The following is an 18,607-nucleotide window of genomic DNA, read 5'->3' on the forward strand; positions in this document are numbered from 1 at the left end:
TTCCTGTGGGGATATGGTGGTAGGAGTGGGGCTTGAGGAGGAGAGAGTAGTGGCCTTCTGGATCAGTTCAGGGAGGGTGTCCTATGCACAGTGAGGAGACATGGAAGGAGGCACAATGGTGCTTGTGGGAGAAGTGGCCAAATGGACAGTGGAAACTGGTTTCACTGGTGGATGGGGAAGGCAGCACACCAAGATACAAATGCAGGTAAGTAGGGACAAGCAGAGCTGTGCAGGGCCTTACAGGGGAGGATAAGAAGCTTGAATATGATGTGGTGGAGAAAGCCGAGCCAGCAGAGGGCAAGGGCCAAGAAGATGACCTTAGGAGCAGCATCCTGAATGGAGCCAAGGTCTGCAAGGGGGTGTCAGGGAGGCTGGAGAGCAAGAGGTTCTAGAAATGAAGGCAGCAAATGATGAGGGCCTGGTCAAGAGCTTTAATGGTTCAGATTGTGATACTAGTGTAATTCCATTGACTTTTGTGCAGCTACACTGAATTTACACTAGAGCAGCCTCACTCCCCATAACTCTGCCTTCAATCCCTAATCAAATAATGGAACCAGGAGTAGAAAGAAAAGTCTCGACCCCTAGAGGGCAATGTGAGCAGTAAGCAACATTGGCGGAGGGGGGTGTGGGGGGTTATAAAGAGCAAATCATGTCAGGCGCAACTGATTTTTTTTTTTTTTTTTTAATTTGGAGCGGAACAACTGGCTGCTGCTAATGCTCTGCTCAGAGGAGGTGAAGGTCAAGACATTGACTTCAGCACAGTAGGGTCTGCCGGAGGCTGTCATTCAAATTCTCAAGCCCTTTGAGGAATTAACCCATGAGAGAAGTTTGGGAGACACTTGTGTATCTGACATGGTGCTAGCTGTCAGGACTCTGACAGTCCATCTCAGCAATAAAGTGCCAGACCAGAGTGTCTGGGCCATGAAAAAGGGAACTGTAACTTCTACAGCAACTTGCAGCCATCCTCAGACTTCACAGCACAGAAACAGAGTAACAGGAGTGCAGGCTGCATGCTTTTGAGTTCCCCATGCTCACTTCTGAATCTCACCAAGAAAATCATGCCAGAGTTGCCATATATAGGCTGGCTGGCAAACAAACACCAGTAGAGAAGGTGAAAGAGAGAGTGTCATCTATTCCCCAAGAAAATCTGCTTGAAATTTCAAGCATGTACAGCTTCTGGGAATCAAACTTAACAGACTTATGGGATCCAGTGGCTATGAATGCTTTCCAACAATGAGATGGCACTCTCTCTCACTCACCCACTATTCCCCACCCAGGGGACCTGGCTGGGGTCAGAAGTATAATGCGATCAGATTTTTGTCATTCCATAAAACTAGCTCTGCCTTTCTTGGAGCTCTGTCAGGCTTTGGATGCTAAGGATGAGACAAGAGAGATCAGCTGCTGCTTGAACATGCACAGACTTGTGCACTATAATGTGCCTATGGCGGATTTCATGTGCTAGTGGTTATGTTTCTGAATTCTCCACCATGCTTTTCTGCAGTTGCTCATGTCTGCTGTACAACAATATGCATCTGGTCTCATGGAGAGCTTTAGCAGTGCCAAGATCTCTGCCAAGATAGTCTTCCTGCCCTATGGCAACCTCCCTCTTTGGATTCATCCACTGGCTCCCTGTTTTCCATCACATCAATTCCAGTTTTTTGCCCTCACCTTCCAGGACCTTTACCACTCTGCCCCACCTTCCTTATCCACTCTTCTCTCTTCGGCTAGAAACCAGCCTCACCAGCCCCCTGGTCTACTTCTCTCCCAAACATCTCTGTGCCTTCTTCCACACCGCCCCTGATGCCTGGAACGCCCTGAGCTGACCTGCAAAGCAACCCGCTGCAGATTCCCTCCTCAAGATCTATTTCTACCAACCATTGATGGCTTCTGTGACACTGTACCCCATATTCGTCATAGTAATATTATAATATGGTTGTGGCATAATTATGATGCATTTTGTAAAAGATAAGTCATGTGAGGTGTCATTGGAAAAGTTATGATTTGCTGAATATGATTATCCTATTTGTATACATATCATTTTTGTATCTGAAGTTATAAATACTGACTACGTATCTGTACTTCAAATGTAGTTACACCTGGGTAACCCCCACTAGACAAGATGCTTTCAGTCTAGATGGCTGGTTGGGAAGGGCCTATTCAGGGCAATGAGACAAAGCTTTTGATACAGTCTCCCACAGTATTCTTGCCAGCAAGTTAAAGAAGTATAGGCTGGATGAATGGACGATAAGGTGGATAGAAAGCTGACTAGATCATTGGGCTTAACGGGTAGTGATCAATGGCTCCATGTCTAGTTGGCAGCTGGTATCAAGCGGAATGCCCCAAGAGTCAGTCCTGGGGCCGGTTTCGTTCACTATCTTCATTAATGATCTGGAGGATGGTGTGGACTTCACCCTCGGCAACTTTGCAGAGGACACTAAACTGGGAGGAGTAGTAGATATGCTGGAGGGTAGGGATGGGATACAGAGGGACCTAGACAAATTAGAGAATTGGGCCAAAAGAAATCTGATGAGGTTCAACAAAGACAAGTGCAGAGTCCTGCACTTAGGACGGAAGAATTCCATGCATTGCTACAGACTAGGGACCAAATGGCTAGGCAGCAGTTCTGCAGAAAAGGACCTAGGGGTTACGGTGGACGAGAAGCTGGATATGAGTCAACAGCATGCCCTTGTTGTCAAGAAGGCTAACGGCATTTAGACTGTATAAGTAGGGGCAGATCCCTCGGTCTGCGATCGTTCCCCTCTATTCGACATTGGTGAGGCCTCATCTGGAGTACTGCTGCTTTCAACTACCTGAAAGGGGGTTCCAAAGAGGATGGCTCTAGACTGTTCTCAGTGGTAGCAGATGACAGAACAAGGAGTAATGGTCTCAAGTTGCAGTGGAGGAGGTTTAGATTGGATATTAGGAAAAACTTTTTTTCATTAGGAGGGTGGTAAAGAACTGGAATGTGTTACCTACGGAAATGGTGGAATCTCCTTCCTTTGAGGTTTTTAAGGTCAGGCTTGATAAAGCCCTGGCTGGGATGATTTAGTTGGGGATTGGTCCTGCTTTGAGCAGGGGGTTGAACTAGATGACCTCCTGAGCTCCCTTCCAACCCTGATATTCTATGATTAGGGAAAACAACAGGCCTTAGGAGAAGCTTATCTCCCATCTGGTGATCCTTCCTGAGAACACTCCAGACCAACACTAAGTAATGGCTGCTAAGACTCTACAAAGACATGTGACCAGGGCACATGATTCTGGACTCCATCTTGGGATGTCAGTATTTTTCCACAAACTCGTCTGGGAACCAGGTTTTGAAACAAAGGGTTCCCGCCCTATGCTAAAGCTATACAAGGCAGGGAGTGACATCATCTGTGGCTCTTCACTCCCAACACAAGAAGACTCCTGGAAACACCTGAGGAACAAAGACTGAACTGGGGGAAGTGCTGGACCCAGGCTCATGGGATTTCTAGCCTGTGTATGAAACACCTGGGGAATCCAAGCTGCAAAGCAAGTGCCGCTTGTGCCTGAAGAATCTACAAGTCTCCCTGTACCATCAGTTAGGGTCAGAATCTGTTATTCTTACCCAGTTTATTTAGTATATTAAGTTTAGTTTGCATTTTTTCTTTATTTACTAGGTAATCTGCATTGATCTGTTTGCTATCACTTAAAATCTATCTTTTGTAGTTAATAAACTTGTTTTTGTTTTAATCTAAACCAGTGAGCTTTGACTGGAGTGTTTGGGGAAAATCTCTGCTTGGTTACCACAAATGTGCATTGTTCTCTGCACATTGAGGGAGAGGCAGACTAGGTATTAAACCTGTATACTGGCCAGATTTGACCAGGGCAGGACAGTATTGCTCTGAGGTCCTAGGCTGGGAAGCTGGTGGTTAGAGAGCCTGCATGTAACTACAGCTGGGTGTGTCCCTATCTGTGTGAATGCTGGTGAAAGTGCAGGCTGGAGGGCTTTGCAGCTTGTCACAGCAGTACAGTGTGAAAGAGAGCCCAGGCTGGTAGGTCAGAGGGTTTAATGGTACCTCAGTTCCAGGTGGCACCCTGGGGGGAACCTGTCACAGCTTCATAAAGGTGGGGCTGTCAGGCATTGCTGGTATTTCTGCCTTCCTAGTGTTTGTTATACTCATGATCCTGTCTTGTTTCAAATTAGATTGTAAGATCTTCAGGGCAGAGACTATTACTGTCTTTGCCTTCCATACTCAGCGCAATGGGGCCCTGATCCTGATGTGGGCTCGTGGGTGCTACTGCTAATGTATTTAAAGCCCTTACTCGCTAGGTTTTACTTCTAGTGTTAAGTATCTGCTATCACTTTAAAGAACTAAGCTGTATTTTGAATGCTGCACTTTCCTATTTCAGTTTTTCAAACTCAGATGTATTTCTCAAAGATGCAATAAGCTGGTATAGTGAAGAAATGAATCATTCCATTCAAGTTCAGGTAAAAAAATTCCCTGTCTGATACAAAGTGTGAGGCCTGTCTCATTACCCAGCTTAATAGCTACTATCTGAGATTTTTTTAGCCTTGTTTTTAGTGTCTTGATGTTTCCACCTGGACTCGTCAGACGGAGATTTGCCCTCTGTCTTTAAGAAAGTTTGCCTCCAAATTGGAGGGAGCTGCTGGAGTGAAGGAACTTATTATGTTTTCAAGAATGACAGGAGAAATAACATCTGCTTCAGGCTTTTAAACTACTCTTCCTCTCCTTGCAACGCCCATGGGAAGAGGGAAGAATGAGAACTTCAACAATGTAGAGTCTTACGACTTATAGTCACAAAGACTCTTGCCATATGGCTGGGAGGGAGAAGAAAGCCCTACCCAGAGAACATCTAACCTTAGTAGAAAGGCCACGTGAGCCAGTCTATAAAAACCCACTGCACGGCCAATGAATTGTTTAAAGATAAGATGATGGGGGAAATTTTCAAAGTCACAGAAGGCCCGCCAGATCTCCTTGAACATCGACAGCAGTTGTGCATCCAATGCCCCTTTGAAAATCTCCTCCAACGTGTCTGGGCTTGGACTGGCACTCAGCTCTGTTCAGAGAAACCACAGTGCTGGAAGAAAAGGAGTACTTGTGGCACCTTAGAGACTAACCAATTTATTTGAGCATAAGCTTTCGTGAGCTACAGCTCACTTCATCGGATGCATACTGTGGAAAGTGTAGAAGATCTTTTATACACACAAAGCACGAAAAAATACCTCCCCCCACCCTACTCTCCTGCTGGCAATAGCTTATCTAAAGTGATCACTCTCCTTACAATGTGTATGATAATCAAGTTGGGCCATTTCCAGCACAAATCCAGGTTTTCTCATCCCTCCCCCCCCCGCACATTGTAAGGAGAGTGATCACTTTAGATAAGCTATTGCCAGCAGGAGAGTGGGGTGGGGGGAGGTATTTTTTCGTGCTTTATGTATAAAAGATCTTCTACACTTTCCACAGTATGCATCCGATGAAGTGAGCTGTAGCTCACAAAAGCTTATGCTCAAATAAATTGGTTAGTCTCTAAGGTGCCACAAGTACTCCTTTTCTTTTTGCAATACACGGCTGTTACTCTGAAACCTGTCACAGTGCTGGAGTGACTGTGTAAAGCCCAGCATTCCTCCCAGTGCTTAAAGTGTGTGTGTTGGGGGGGGGCGGGTGGTACTGCATAGGGGTCATGGACCCAGCAACAAAAGAGAAGTAAATTCAAATTAAAAACCAAGTTCAGTTGCTGGGGGGCACACTTGAGGCACTGTCTTACCAAAGCCACGATTCCCAGATGATAGACACCCTGCCCCAGACTTTTAGCACTGATTCTCCCAAACTCAGTCTGAAGTCAGGAGCAACTGTAGCCAGGGAGGGGAAAAGGGATTCAATATTCCCCCAAGCCCTTCCTCGACCCTGTTCATTTCCAGCCCCAGGCACAGGTCACTCTAGGCAAAAAGATCCCACCCAAAGGCGCTCCCTCTCCTTCCCTCACCTCCTGCATTTGCTGGCAGCTGCAGGGATTGTACTCGGCGATGGAGTTGTGTGTCGGGGGAGAGCCGGTGTGATGGCGAGGAGGCAGATGATGGCATGTAAGGATTTTTTAAGGGAGTCATCAAGCTGTACCGTGCCTTGCTGAACAGTGTTGTAAATGTCTTTGTCCTTCCCTTCTCCTTTTGAGGTCTGACCCCCTCTGAGATGGGCGGGGGGGGGGGGGGGGGGCGTAATTTCCACCCAAGGAGATGTACACACACTAGGTCTGATTGAGCTAGCATGGTTAGGTCTACTGGAGCTAGAATTTACCCCGCCAGCTGGTTTGTTTCTCTTCCCTCCTTGTCATGTCCCATCTAGATTTAGATCGGCAGGTCTTGGAGGCAGGGGCTGGGCCTGTACATGTTTCATGAAGTGCTACACACTTTTCAGTGCTTTAAAAATAAGCAATCACTGAAATTTTATAATGTGTGCCATATAATCTGACCTGAAAAACCAGTTCAGCCTGGCTTGGGTCTGATGCAGCCACATGGACTAAGAACCTGCCAAGGGTAAAGACAAACAGCAAGGTGGAAATGGGCTGTAGGGCTAGTATCTCATTTAGCATCTTTATTAGTGATCTGGAATGGGGAGGTTAATGATGTTCACAGATGATACTAAGGAGGAGCTACATAAGCACACTTCTCTGTCCTCAGTGGGGTATCTATCCTACTGAGCACTCACAAGTCTAAAGGCACCTAGTGCTTCATGAATAAGGCTAAGATTTAGTCATGCATATTTTTGGTGAAAGCCACAGACAGGTCACGGGCAATAAATAAAAATTCACAGCCCATGACCTGTCCGTGACTTTTATCAAAAAGACCCCTGACTAAATCTCTACTTCTGGGGCCCCGCTGCTCCCGAGGGCTGCTCTCCAGATGGCCTCCGGGTGTCGTGGGACTGCTGCTCCAGCTGCCTAGGGACCACTGCTGCTCGGGCACTCCCCAAAGCCAGCCACATCGGCTGCTCTTCCAGCAGTCACTGAAGCCAGCTGCCTAGGCCCACCCGAGCAGCGGTCGGTGCGGCTAGCCCCATGGCAGCCCCCAGGACCACTGCTCAGATGCTCCCCCGGGCCGCCCCTAGGACTGCTGCTTGCACGGTCCCTGAAGCCAGCCGCCCAAGCAGTGGCTGGTGCAGCTGGCTCCTGAGGGGAGGCTCCCAGGACTGCTGCTCAGACGTTTCCTGAAGCCAGCTGGTCCTGGGCCTCCCAAGCAGCAGCCGGTGCGGCTGGCCTCAGGGACCACCGGAGCAGCTGGCTCAGGTCACTCCAGCAGCGGCTGGTGCGGATGGCTGCGGGGCCCCCAAGCAGCAGGCCCCGAGGCCAGCTGCTGGGGTGGCCCTGAAGTCAGCCGCACTAGCTGCTGCAGAAGTTACAGATTCTGTGACTTCCGCGACCTCTGTGAAAGAATTGCTGCCTTATTCATGATAGTCAGTCAGTTAAGGGCCTGATCATGCTCCCTTGAGCTGTGTCTGGATGAAACCTCCATGCCTGGCTCTTGCCCTCCCAAGTAGAAGGGGCCCAGCTGCCTCCATGACAGCATCCTGTTCCTCTGGTCACTAGAGGACACTCCACAGTTGAGGGGTGCATACAAGGAGGTGGGGAAATGCATCCTCCCGCTCCCAGCCCAGCAGAGCTCAGGGCACCAAGGTAACATCCCACCCCATGATGGGATTCCCCTTTAAGTGGAGTTCCAGGCGAAGCCCTAGTAGTGTAGCTCTGTTGGAGCCAAAACTACCAAAGAACTGCTGCAGAGGCACAAACCCCGCCTTCAGACTTCTCCAAGCTCCCCTGTACCAACATCCTCTGGGATCTGTGAAGATCCTGGGGAGTAAGCAGGTTTGTGGTGCAGCCCCCTAGACTTGGGTGGGGGGAGGGGGTGCAAACTCCCTGAAGGAACAACTGGGGAGAAATGCCACTGAGATTTCTTCCCTTTGTCCCCCTCCTGATGCCCGAAGTGCTTTGGCACAGGGAGACTGGGTCTCAGACTTCTGTAAAGCATCTAGTATCTTTTGGATGCTTGGGCCTGAATCCAGCAAAGCACTTAAACAGGTGCATAACCCTCAGCATGTAAGTAGCCCCATATAAATCAATGGATACTACTCATGTGCTTAACGCAGTGGTCTCCAAACTGTGGGGTACACCCCCCTAAGAGGGCACGGAGGAACATTTGGGGGGCATGGCAGGCCCTGGCCCAGCCCCTGGGGGGCAAGGAGGGAGCACCACCCAAACCCACTCTGCCCCCAGCTCTGCGGCCAATGGCCCCATTCCTGGTCACAGCCCCAGCTGCAGCTCTGGTCCCGGCCCTGACCGCGGCCCTGTTCCTGGCCATGGCTCCGCTCCTGATTCCTGCTCCCCACTGAAGCTCCCTGGGAGGCACGGACCAGGTAAGTGGGGGCACAAGTGAAAAAGTTTGGGGACCACTTCCTTAATGTTATGCATATATTGTACTGGCTCAGGGTCTCTCTGCCTCTCCCTCAATACATAATAAATAAAAATCCTCACCCACTCTTCTTCCCCCTTATGAGGTGAGTCAGTATTATCCCCATTTTACAGATGGGGAAACTGATGCATGGAGACCTTTTCATGACTTGCCCAAGATCACATAGCAAGTCAGTGGCAGAGATGGAACTTGAATCCCTATCTTCTGTTTGCTAGTCCCATGCAAAAGCCACAAAAGAAGCTGTCACTTGGGGTTAGAAAAATAGCAAAGTAAGCACAGGTCTACACTTAAAACGCTGCATTGGTGTGGCTGCACCACTGTAGTGCTTACATGAAGACACTCCTACACACACAGCCCCACAGAGAGCTCTCCTATCGGCCAAAGCAGGGACCTGTGCTGAACAGAATGAGGATCCCAAATGGGAGCTGCAGCAACGTACTTGCTCTCCAGTAGCCTGTTTACTCCCTGCCTCTGGTGGAGAGGCAGGGAATCAGAATGAAGAGCGTTTAGCTTCCAAATGCTGCAATTTGCCAACTATTTCCATTACACTGCAAACTTTTGCTAGATAAATATATCAACACCCTTTTTGATGGGCTAATTCCTCCTGCTGCTGAGTTGGGAAGTAGCCATCTATTATCCTCTTGAGGCAAAGTGGATTTTCCTGTGCGAGTCTCAGCCAGCCTCACACCTGCCTGCACTTATTATCTGTATTATTTAGATAGCATCATCACTTTCCCTTCAGGTTCCTTTGGGGGAGAAGTTTCTGGTGGCAGATGCTGCGCTCATTCAGAGGGAATCTGGTTTTCGGAAGCTAAGCAAGCAGCTTTGTAAAGGGGGGCTGTGTAGAATAGCAGGGGCTTCTATAAAACCTGGAGCAGCCTAGGAGAATGAATTACAAGCCAGGTACTGGTCAGATACCAAAGGCACTTTCCTTCCACACTAGCCCTTTGAAACTGCAAACACACAGCTCCTTTCCCACAGACACTGCCCAAGAGCGAATAGGATTTTGCAAACCTGGATTGAAAAGGTGGTTACATGCATACAAGTAGAAGGTATTGTTATTGGCACAATTAACCAAACTGACTAATTGCCTATTCTATTCTATTTAGCTTTTTATACATCTTCCAGGCACCTCAGCATCTTCCAGTGATGCCTTGAGCGACATGACTAGCATCTATCATGCATGGTTTGACTATTCGTTCTCTTTAGCCACACTGTCTAATTACTGATCCCCAAACTTTAGCAGAGGGCTGAGTTGTAAGGGAAAGTCCACAGAGCCCTTCTCTCTGTGGCCACCTCAGATTTTCAGACCCACCTGAAGTGGCTCTGCAATTTCTGTGAAATACTGGGGGTCAAAATCTTTTGCTAAATCCTAACCAGCCCCTGCCCCTCCCAGAAATAACTATCTGTTAATCCTGCCCTGGCTGCTATTGTCTGATCAAAGCAGGACAGTACCCTGAATAAGAAAAGTCCAGGGATGCTCCTTACCTGAGTGATGAAGAGTGCCTCACCCACTAAGTTGGAGAGAAGGTAGCTGAAGTAAACCTGATCCAGGCATGATGCTGGCTAGGAACAGCCCTTTACCTGGAATGATTCCAGCCTCCTCCTTTCAGGGTGGATTCCTGAGCTGCTTTGCTTGGAAGCCTTAGGTAGTCAGTGACAGCACCAGGTATAGCACTGGGGACCGCGCCTCAGCGCAGCCGGAGACAGCACTGGAAATGTGTATCAGCATAGCCAGACACAGCACTGGAGATGTGCATCAGCACAGCCCTCTAGCTGCAGCAAAACCCTACTTCCCATTTGTGTCAAGAGAGCCCAGCGTTCACTCACTCTAGCACTCCAGCTGCGGTGTGATCAGCTGCAAACATTCCCGAAGGAGAGCTGCACATTGCCCGATTACTGCTCCTTCCCACAAGGTTTGTCCTGCTAATTCAGCTAAGGCTCAGAAATGCTGCCTTTTTCATTCTCTTTCTTTTTGCTGCCTTTCCCTTGGCACTGCTGCTCCCGCAAACACCCTGGGAAGAAAAGAGGCAGGGCTGCACAGCAGAATTTCAAGAAAAAGACAAACTGGGTCGCTCTGTGCCGGTGCTAAAGGTCAAGGAGGCCCAGCTCTGGCACTGTCTCTCACTGGGACAGCCAGTGTGCTCTCTGCTCCAGTGGGACAGGGCTGGCTCAATCCACCTGGGAATCCTGGAGCCAGAGCTTGGCTGTTTATTTTTGTGGGATGGAAAAGTTGAGCTTCTCCTTTACGTGGGATTTCTTTCTTAAAGCACAGAGTTTGTATAGAATTAAAACTAAAGGGCCTGATTCAGATCTCCTTCACTAGACTTCCACCAGGGTAAAACCTGTGTGAGTTCAATTGGGTTAATCCTGATCTACACCATCATGAAGTGAGATTGGAGCCGAGCCAAGCCTCAATAGCCTACCTACTCCCATAACCCTTATCCACTCTCAACCTGCACTCCAAAGAGCTCATACAGCGCCCCAACCTGCCAACTCCTTCCCCACTCCCCCAAGCCCACCACAACTCCTCTCCCCAACAGCTCTCCAGGCCTCTCCCAATACCCCTAAACTGCTTCCCCAAACAGCTTCCCTCTACTGCTTCCCTCACACTCTCAAACTGCATCTCTGCTATGACCACAACCCACTCAAACCTCCTCAAGCCTCGCCCATACTATGCTCCAGCATCCCCGAACATCTTTCATGCTGCACTCTCACCTTTCCCTTGTCATGTCCCTGACAGCCCTAGGACCCTCAAACCTCGCAGGGTCCTAGAGCTCAGGCTGCAGCCTGAGCCCAAATGTCTACACCACAGTTAAACAGCCCCTTAGCCAAAGCCCCACAAGCCTGAGTCAGCTGGTGCAGGTCAGCTGCAGGTGTCTAGTTGCAGTGTAGACATACCCAGAAACAAGTCTCCAAAGTGTGAGCAGAAAAGTTTCTATCTTTGTATTATTCTCCCAGTCAGACATACCCTCTCTTTCTAGCCACAGCAGTGAGATCATTTCACAGGAATAGCATGGAGGTGAGCCATTGGATTGAGCTGGATAACAAGAGCAACACAGCCCCTGAACTCCCCATCTGTGATTTCTGCGTCTGACACAGGAGTCCAACTCTGACCGACTGTCAGCTCATTTAAGGCCTGATAGCTCATCTCCTCCATCGCCAATAGAAAGGGTGTGAGCCAGCCTTATGCACATTCATTCCCACAGCACATGGCTACCTTCTAGGGAATCTCGCCAGAGCCCAGAGTTGCTACTAATAACAAAGCAATACCCCCAAATAGAATGGTTCCCCATGGCCAGATCCCACCCAGCACCAGGCAGCGTCGGTAGAGGATTCTTAAGAGCAAACCTCAGATGGGCTCAAAGCAAACCCCTGCATACAGACACCCCTGGATTTGGGGCTTGGGGTTTGTAATCCAAACCTGGATCCAAATTCAGAATTGGTGGCAGACATCCAACCTATAGTTGGCTGAACCAAAATGCAGGGTAACAATAAAACAAGGAGAAGGTGATGGGACTCTCCTTTTGCAGCCCTAGGAGCAACGAGGTTTGGTGCCAAATATGTTAGCTCAGTGAAAATCCTAGATAATGATCCTGATTACACGTCACCAGGAGCAGCTAGAATCTATGGGCACAGTTTCAGCTGGCACATGGCTGGAGACAGGGTGCCCACACTCCTGTTTGCCTTGGTTATCAAGCCACTTGCAGCAAGGTTCAGGCAACATGTACTGATTAAAGGTAAACAGAGAGGGCCTGTAAGGGACAAAGCCTTGTTATACTAGAACTACCCGTTGGCTTATATGGCAAGGTCTTGGGAAGAGCTCTTGCAAACCTTTTCCAGAAAACAGAAGTTTAAAGGACTCTGGGGTCTGACAGTAAATTACCATAAAAGTGAGCTCTTACTGTACGTCTCAGCAAAACCCCACTGCCCAAATCACCGGAGAGCCCCAAAGAAAAGGTCGCCAGCCAGATGAAATACCTTGATATACAGCTTGCTAATTCCTGTCAAACCAGTTTGAATTTACATTATGATAAGCTGCTGAAACGCACGCCGAAAGGACTAGATGGATGGGTAATCAAAACAGCAATATTACCAAAGTATAATAGTCTCTGCCACAGCAGCCCCATCAAAATCCCCACAAGCTGCTTTTGTCAATTCAATGGAGCCGCTCTGCCCTTCATATGGGCCACACGCAATCACCGGATTAAAATGCAGGCACTGTAATTACCCAGACAGGGTGGGGGATTAGCCCTCCCAAACTTCTACAGATACTACTTAGCAGCAGAGCTGCAGCTCTGTGTCCCCTGCTTTGATGACGATAAGATGACATTAACATCCTGAATCAAAGACTCTGACCCAGGATGTCTCTCTGCTGGAGTCGTGTGTGTGAGAGGGTGTGTAAAAATAGCTTAGCACCATGATGATCTGATAACTTTTATGAATGCAGGCCAGTGTGCAGCTTTAAGAGAAAAGGGGAAAAGCACATGGAAACTTGTGGTCCAGTCACTCAGGTTGCTACATGCAGAAGGACTGGATGACCTAATAAAAGTCGGGGGGGAGCGGGGGGGGGAAGGGGGAGGAGGGGAGGAACCACATACAATACAGAAACATTTTTCATACAAGGAACAAAAGAGGAATTCAGAAAGGATTGAAGCAATAATGTGCAAAGTCTCTTGCTCTGCTGAGCCTCACTGTGGATATTTATACGTCTAATGGGATGAATGAAATGGGCCCATTAGCAAAAAAAAAAAAAAAAAGGAATAAGTGGTCCCTGATCTCAGCTTGAGTGGCAAGGAGACCTCTGGCAAGGACGCATGCAGTTAGAGGAAATGAGATCTCATTATATTATATACCAGTAGTTTTCAAACTGTGGGTCACAACCCAGTACTGGGTCACAGAATGTAAGGCACTGGGTCATAGAATCATAGAATATCAGGGTTGGAAGGGACCTCAGAAGGTCATCTAGTCCAATCCCCTGCTCGAAGCAGGACCAAGTCCCAGTTAAATCATCCCAGCCAGGGCTTTGTCAAGCCTGACCTTAAAAACCTCTAAGGAAGGAGATTCTACCACCTCCCTAGGTAACGCATTCCAGTGTTTCACCACCCTCTTAGTGAAAAAGTTTTTCCTAATATCCAATCTAAACCTCCCCCACTGCAACTTGAGACCATTACTCCTCGTTCTGTCATCTGCTACCATTGAGAACAGTCTAGAGCCATCCTCTTTGGAACCCCCTTTCAGGTAGTTGAAAGCAGCTATCAAATCCCCCCTCATTCTTCTCTTCTGTAGACTAAACAATCCCAGCTCCCTCAGCCTCTCCTCATAAGTCATGTGTTCTAGACCCCTAATCATTTTTGTTGCCCTTCGCTGGACTCTCTCCAATTTATCCACATCCTTCTTGTAGTGTGGGGCCCAAAACTGGACACAGTACTCCAGATGAGGCCTCACCAATGTCGAATAGAGGGGAACGATCACGTCCCTCGATCTGCTCGCTATGCCCCTACTTATACATCCCAAAATGCCATTGGCCTTTTTGGCAACAAGGGCACACTGCTGACTCATATCCAGCTTGTCGTCCACTGTCACCCCTAGGTCCTTTTCCGCAGAACTGCTGCCTAGCCATTCGGTCCCTAGTCTGTAGCGGTGCATTGGATTCTTCCGTCCTAAGTGCAGGACCCTGCACTTATCCTTATTGAACCTCATCAGATTTCTTTTGGCCCAATCCTCCAATTTGTCTAGGTCCTTCTGTATCCTATCCCTCCCCTCCAGCGTATCTACCACTCCTCCCAGTTTAGTATCATCCGCAAATTTGCTGAGAGTGCAATCCACACCATCCTCCAGATCATTTATGAAGATATTGAACAGAACCGGCCCCAGGACCGACCCCTGGGGCACTCCACTTGACACCGGCTGCCAACTAGACATGGAGCCATTGATCACTACCCGTTCAGCCCGACAATCTAGCCAACTTTCTACCCACCTTATAGTGCATTCATCCAGCCCATACTTCCTTAACTTGCTGACAAGAATACTGTGGGAGACCGTGTCAAAAGCTTTGCTAAAGTCAAGAAACAATACATCCACTGCTTTCCCTTCATCCACAGAACCAGTAATCGCAGCAGCTCTGGTCAGCACCGCCGACCGGGCCGTTAAAAGTCCCATTAGCGGGGCTGCCCGGCTAAGGCAGGCTAGTCCCTATGTGTTCTGACACCGTGCTGCGCCCCCTGGAAGTGGCCAGCAGCAGGTCCGGCTCCTTGGTGGGGGTGGGGCGCCACGGGGCTCTGCGGGCTGCCCCTGCCCCAAGCACCGGCACTCCCGTTGGCAGGCCTCTGGGCCCAGGAGCTGGACCTGCTGCTGGCTGCTCCCAAGGTGCCGCACGGTCTGGGGTGCCAGGACAGGCAGGAAGCCGGCCTTAACACCCCTGCTGCGCTGCTGACCAGGAGCCCCCTGAGGTAAGCCCCCCTCAACCCTGCACCCCTCAACCTTGCACCCCTACTCCCTGACCCAGCCCTGAGCCCCCCCAAACCCGGAGCCCCTTCTGCACCCCAAACCAGTCATCCAGGTCCCACTCCAGAGCCTTCACCCCCAGCCCAGAGCCCTGACCCCCTCCCGCACCCCAAGCCTCTGCCCCAGCCCTGAGCTCCCCCAAACCCAGAGTCCCCTCCTGCACCGCAAACCCCGCATCCCCAGTTCCACCCCAGAGCCCTGATCCCCTTCCACACCCCAACCCCCTGCCCCAGCCCTGAGCCCCCCACCAAACCAAGCCCACTCCTGCACCCTAACCCCGCCCCCAGCCCCACCCTGCAGCCTTCACCCTGGCACCCCAACCATCTGCCCCAGCGCTGAGCCCCCTTCCCCCAAACCCCTCATCCCCAGCTCCACTGGGTCGTGGGCATCAATTTTCTTCAACTGGGTTGCCAGAAAAAAAAAAAGTAGTAGTTTGAAAACCACTGTTATATACCAGTGGACATATCACAGTGTAGCCATTAGACCACTCAAACAATGCCTCTGTTTAAAAACAAACTTACTATGGACGAACTACATGAATAAAAAGTCATGCTTTTGTTCTGGGGTTACTCTGCATTGGAAGGAGATGGTAAATGGTACGTCAGATGTTAGAAGCACCATTGCCACTACGTCCTGTGCTTTGCATTCTTCATCTAACAGACAAAGCAACAAATAACTATGCCAGGACAAATCTGTTAACATTTCATTACTGGCAGCCAAAAACCTGATCACGTTAAATGAGAAACCTGAACTCTCAGCAAACAGTAACAAGTGGTTATTTCAGATCAAGGGTTTAGTGCCAGTAAAAAAAATACACAAAAAAACCCCCCACCAAACAAGGGTCCAGAATAACTGGAGGGTTTTTCAGATGAGGATTCTGCTACAGGATGTCCTCAAGGCAGCTGATTAGGCTAGGAAAGAAAAAAGATAAAAGGAAGAGGAATGACATCAGACTCAAGAGGATGTAAATGCTTTTGGGAAAAGCACAAACATCTCTAAAAGTCCAGACTCAGGCAGCTGTATTAAGCTGAGCCCAGACCACATCAGAAAGAGCCTGATTTGCTAAAGAGCTCAGCATCTACTTAGGCATCAAAATAAGTGGCCAGATTTTATGTATCTATTTATTATAGATTGGGGAGTGGGTGGAGGAATGTTGAAGTCAATATTTGAAGCGGATTAAAAAAAAAAAATCACCGGGTTAGTCAAGTGCAGAGAAGACTGTAGGGAACATCAGAGGAACTAATTACAGTTATTTGAGCAGTATGATGGGAGATGGAATTCAGTATGGACAATTGCAAGGTGATGCACACTGGGAGGAATAATCTGAACTATTTGTATACTCCAGTGAATTCTAGATTAACTGTAACCATTCAGGGGAAAAAAGACCTGCGTGTCATTGTGGACAACATAGTGAAACCAATCTGTTTAATGCACAGGAATGGCCAAAAGAGCATACATGGTGGTAGGTTGTACTGAGAAAGGGATAGAGAATAGCAGCAAAAATATTACATTGCCATTCTTATGGAGGCATCAGCAATGATTCCGTAGGTAGGAGGGTTGAGTTGACATGTAGTACCCAGTGTCAGAATTTATTTTGCCACCAATATTCTCAACAACATAGCCTGCTCAAACTAACTGTAGTTAAAACTAACTAAAATCTTGTATATATGCTACCTTTCAATATTTCTCTTTGGGGATTAATGGTCATTTCACCCAATTATTCTTCATAATGAAAAATGTCTCCTCCTGCAGAGGCTGAAGGATACAATGTTTTCCTACAGAGAATTCCACAAAGAACTGCCTCCTTTCAAAACACACCCCTATCTCCCATTGTTCTATGGGACTGAAGCCACAGCCGCCATTTTGAGAAGGCTCTCTCTCATTGTCAATGAGACGAAGTGCCTCTGCTACCACACAGCATAGGGGGCCACTGTCTTCCTGAGGGCTGCTGTGGCTTCAGTCCCATCAAGAACAATGGGAGATGAAAAGGAGCAAGTTTTTGTGGCAGATAAATATTCAATTATGAAAAACAACAACAGCACACAAAGACCATCAATCTTAAATATCTTTCAAAGGCCACCCATAGCACCACATCTAGACAGGAGGGGATTGGCTGAAACCTACCCATCTCAATGGAGGATCCAGAAAGACAGACAGAATCCCAAAGACTGAACAACTGACTCACGGGAAACTCCGGCAGGCGGAACATATGAACTCGGCATAAGTCTGCTGGAGGAAGACAATGGACCAAGAGGTGAAAGGTGCTGGGAGAAGAGCTGGTCTTTGGGAGAGACACAAGAGCACTCACCTGGGACTAAGAGAGAGAGACAGAGCCAAAATTGATTCTATGGCAGCTTGTCTGGGTAGAGCCAGGAGACTGGCCAGTCTGAACTGTCTTCACCTTTGCTTCTCTATGCTAACCAACGACTTCCAGATGCTGTATTCCGGTTCACTAACATACCTTACTCGGTTTTAAAAAGGCTGCCTGGTATCATTGCAAATACTTGCTGAGGTGCAAGTCTCTGAACAGGAGTCTGTCTCAATTCGACTCGCTGAATAGAACTCATGGTGTGAAACATGAGTGCTGGAGCCCAGAGGCTCAGCCTTGGAGATGTTGAGGTCTCATAGCCTACCCTTAAGGAGAGTGGGACCACTTAGGAGCCTGGCACACTGAAGGGGTTCCTCCAAGGGACTGTTTAAAAGCTGGGGCATAGGACAAATCCTATGGATCCTTGACAAGGGGAATATAGGGGACGTACAGAAGGGAAGAGGAAAATGGTGTTTGTGTGTGCGCGTGTGCACACTCCGGGATATGTGCGCATAGATATGCACACAGGAAAGTGTAGGGAAGTGCCAGTAGTAGTGGGAATGTCAGAGTGGGCGTGTGAACGTAGGGAGTGCAACAGACAAGGGGAATTTGGACGACAAGAGGGAAGGGGAAACCCGCAGTGTACATGCTGGCTGTTTTGCACTGCTCTAGCAGAAGCAGCAGTAAACCCATTCTAGCTGGCCTGCATTCTCTGGCTGCTTTCTGCTGTTCCAAAGTGGGGTAAAGGAGCCAGAATGCACAAGTGAATCTGGCCATAAAGTTAACATTTATTAAATGGTGCATGGTTGGTACTTCATATCTTCAAATCGTTAGAAATATTACATGGCAACATTCTCTTTGGGTTTCTTATTTAGTGTTTATGTAAAAAATATATATATATAATTAGGAAAAAAACAGAAGTGTAGTGACTCCATGAAGGGGGGGAAACCAGGAAAACAAAACTAAACCCAAATATGATTTTAAAAAAATAATCAGTTTGTTCTAATCTGGCTCCACAAACACTGACATGCCTTAATCATAATCATGTGGCATTTCCAGGACATCTCTGCAGGGCAGAGTTGAAATTTCTGCTGAAGGAGAAACTTAAATGATGAAGAATAACTAGGGAAAAAATGACCATTAAATAAAAAAAATTATTTCCGTGTACCCATGCAGAGGATTGCAGTGAGCTTTAACTATATGAGAAGCTGGAAGAGCCTATAGCAGGGAGAGTCAAGATTGGTTGGATGTCCTCATTGTGCATTTCTGTACCTTAACATGTTTGGATTTCTTTTAAGTTTAACCTTAACTGTGAATTTCCCGGGTTTAACACGTCTGGGGTTGGGATA

The 18,607-nt window shown here is 48.3% G+C and overlaps 1 protein-coding gene across 6 annotated transcripts in view; it reads right to left on the reverse strand.

The window, feature by feature from the left end:
- Window positions 1-18,607, reverse strand: part of SYNDIG1L (synapse differentiation inducing 1 like) — a 50,985-nt gene that overhangs the window by 22,467 nt on the left and 9,911 nt on the right. For 2 of the 6 annotated variants that reach the window (XM_043549483.1, XM_043549482.1), the window contains exon 1: window positions 9,932-10,431. The exons of 2 other annotated variants lie outside the window; for them this stretch is intronic. The gene's annotated coding sequence lies outside the window, so the exon portion shown is untranslated. Of the gene's footprint in view, window positions 1-9,931; window positions 10,432-15,782; window positions 17,246-18,607 lie in introns of those variants that run through there. 2 more of the 6 variants (XM_043549486.1, XM_007065224.4) reach the window with 2 other exon arrangements.

This window comes from Chelonia mydas, chromosome 6, assembly GCF_015237465.2.
Source record: "Chelonia mydas isolate rCheMyd1 chromosome 6, rCheMyd1.pri.v2, whole genome shotgun sequence".
NCBI classification, from domain to species: domain Eukaryota; kingdom Metazoa; phylum Chordata; order Testudines; family Cheloniidae; genus Chelonia; species Chelonia mydas.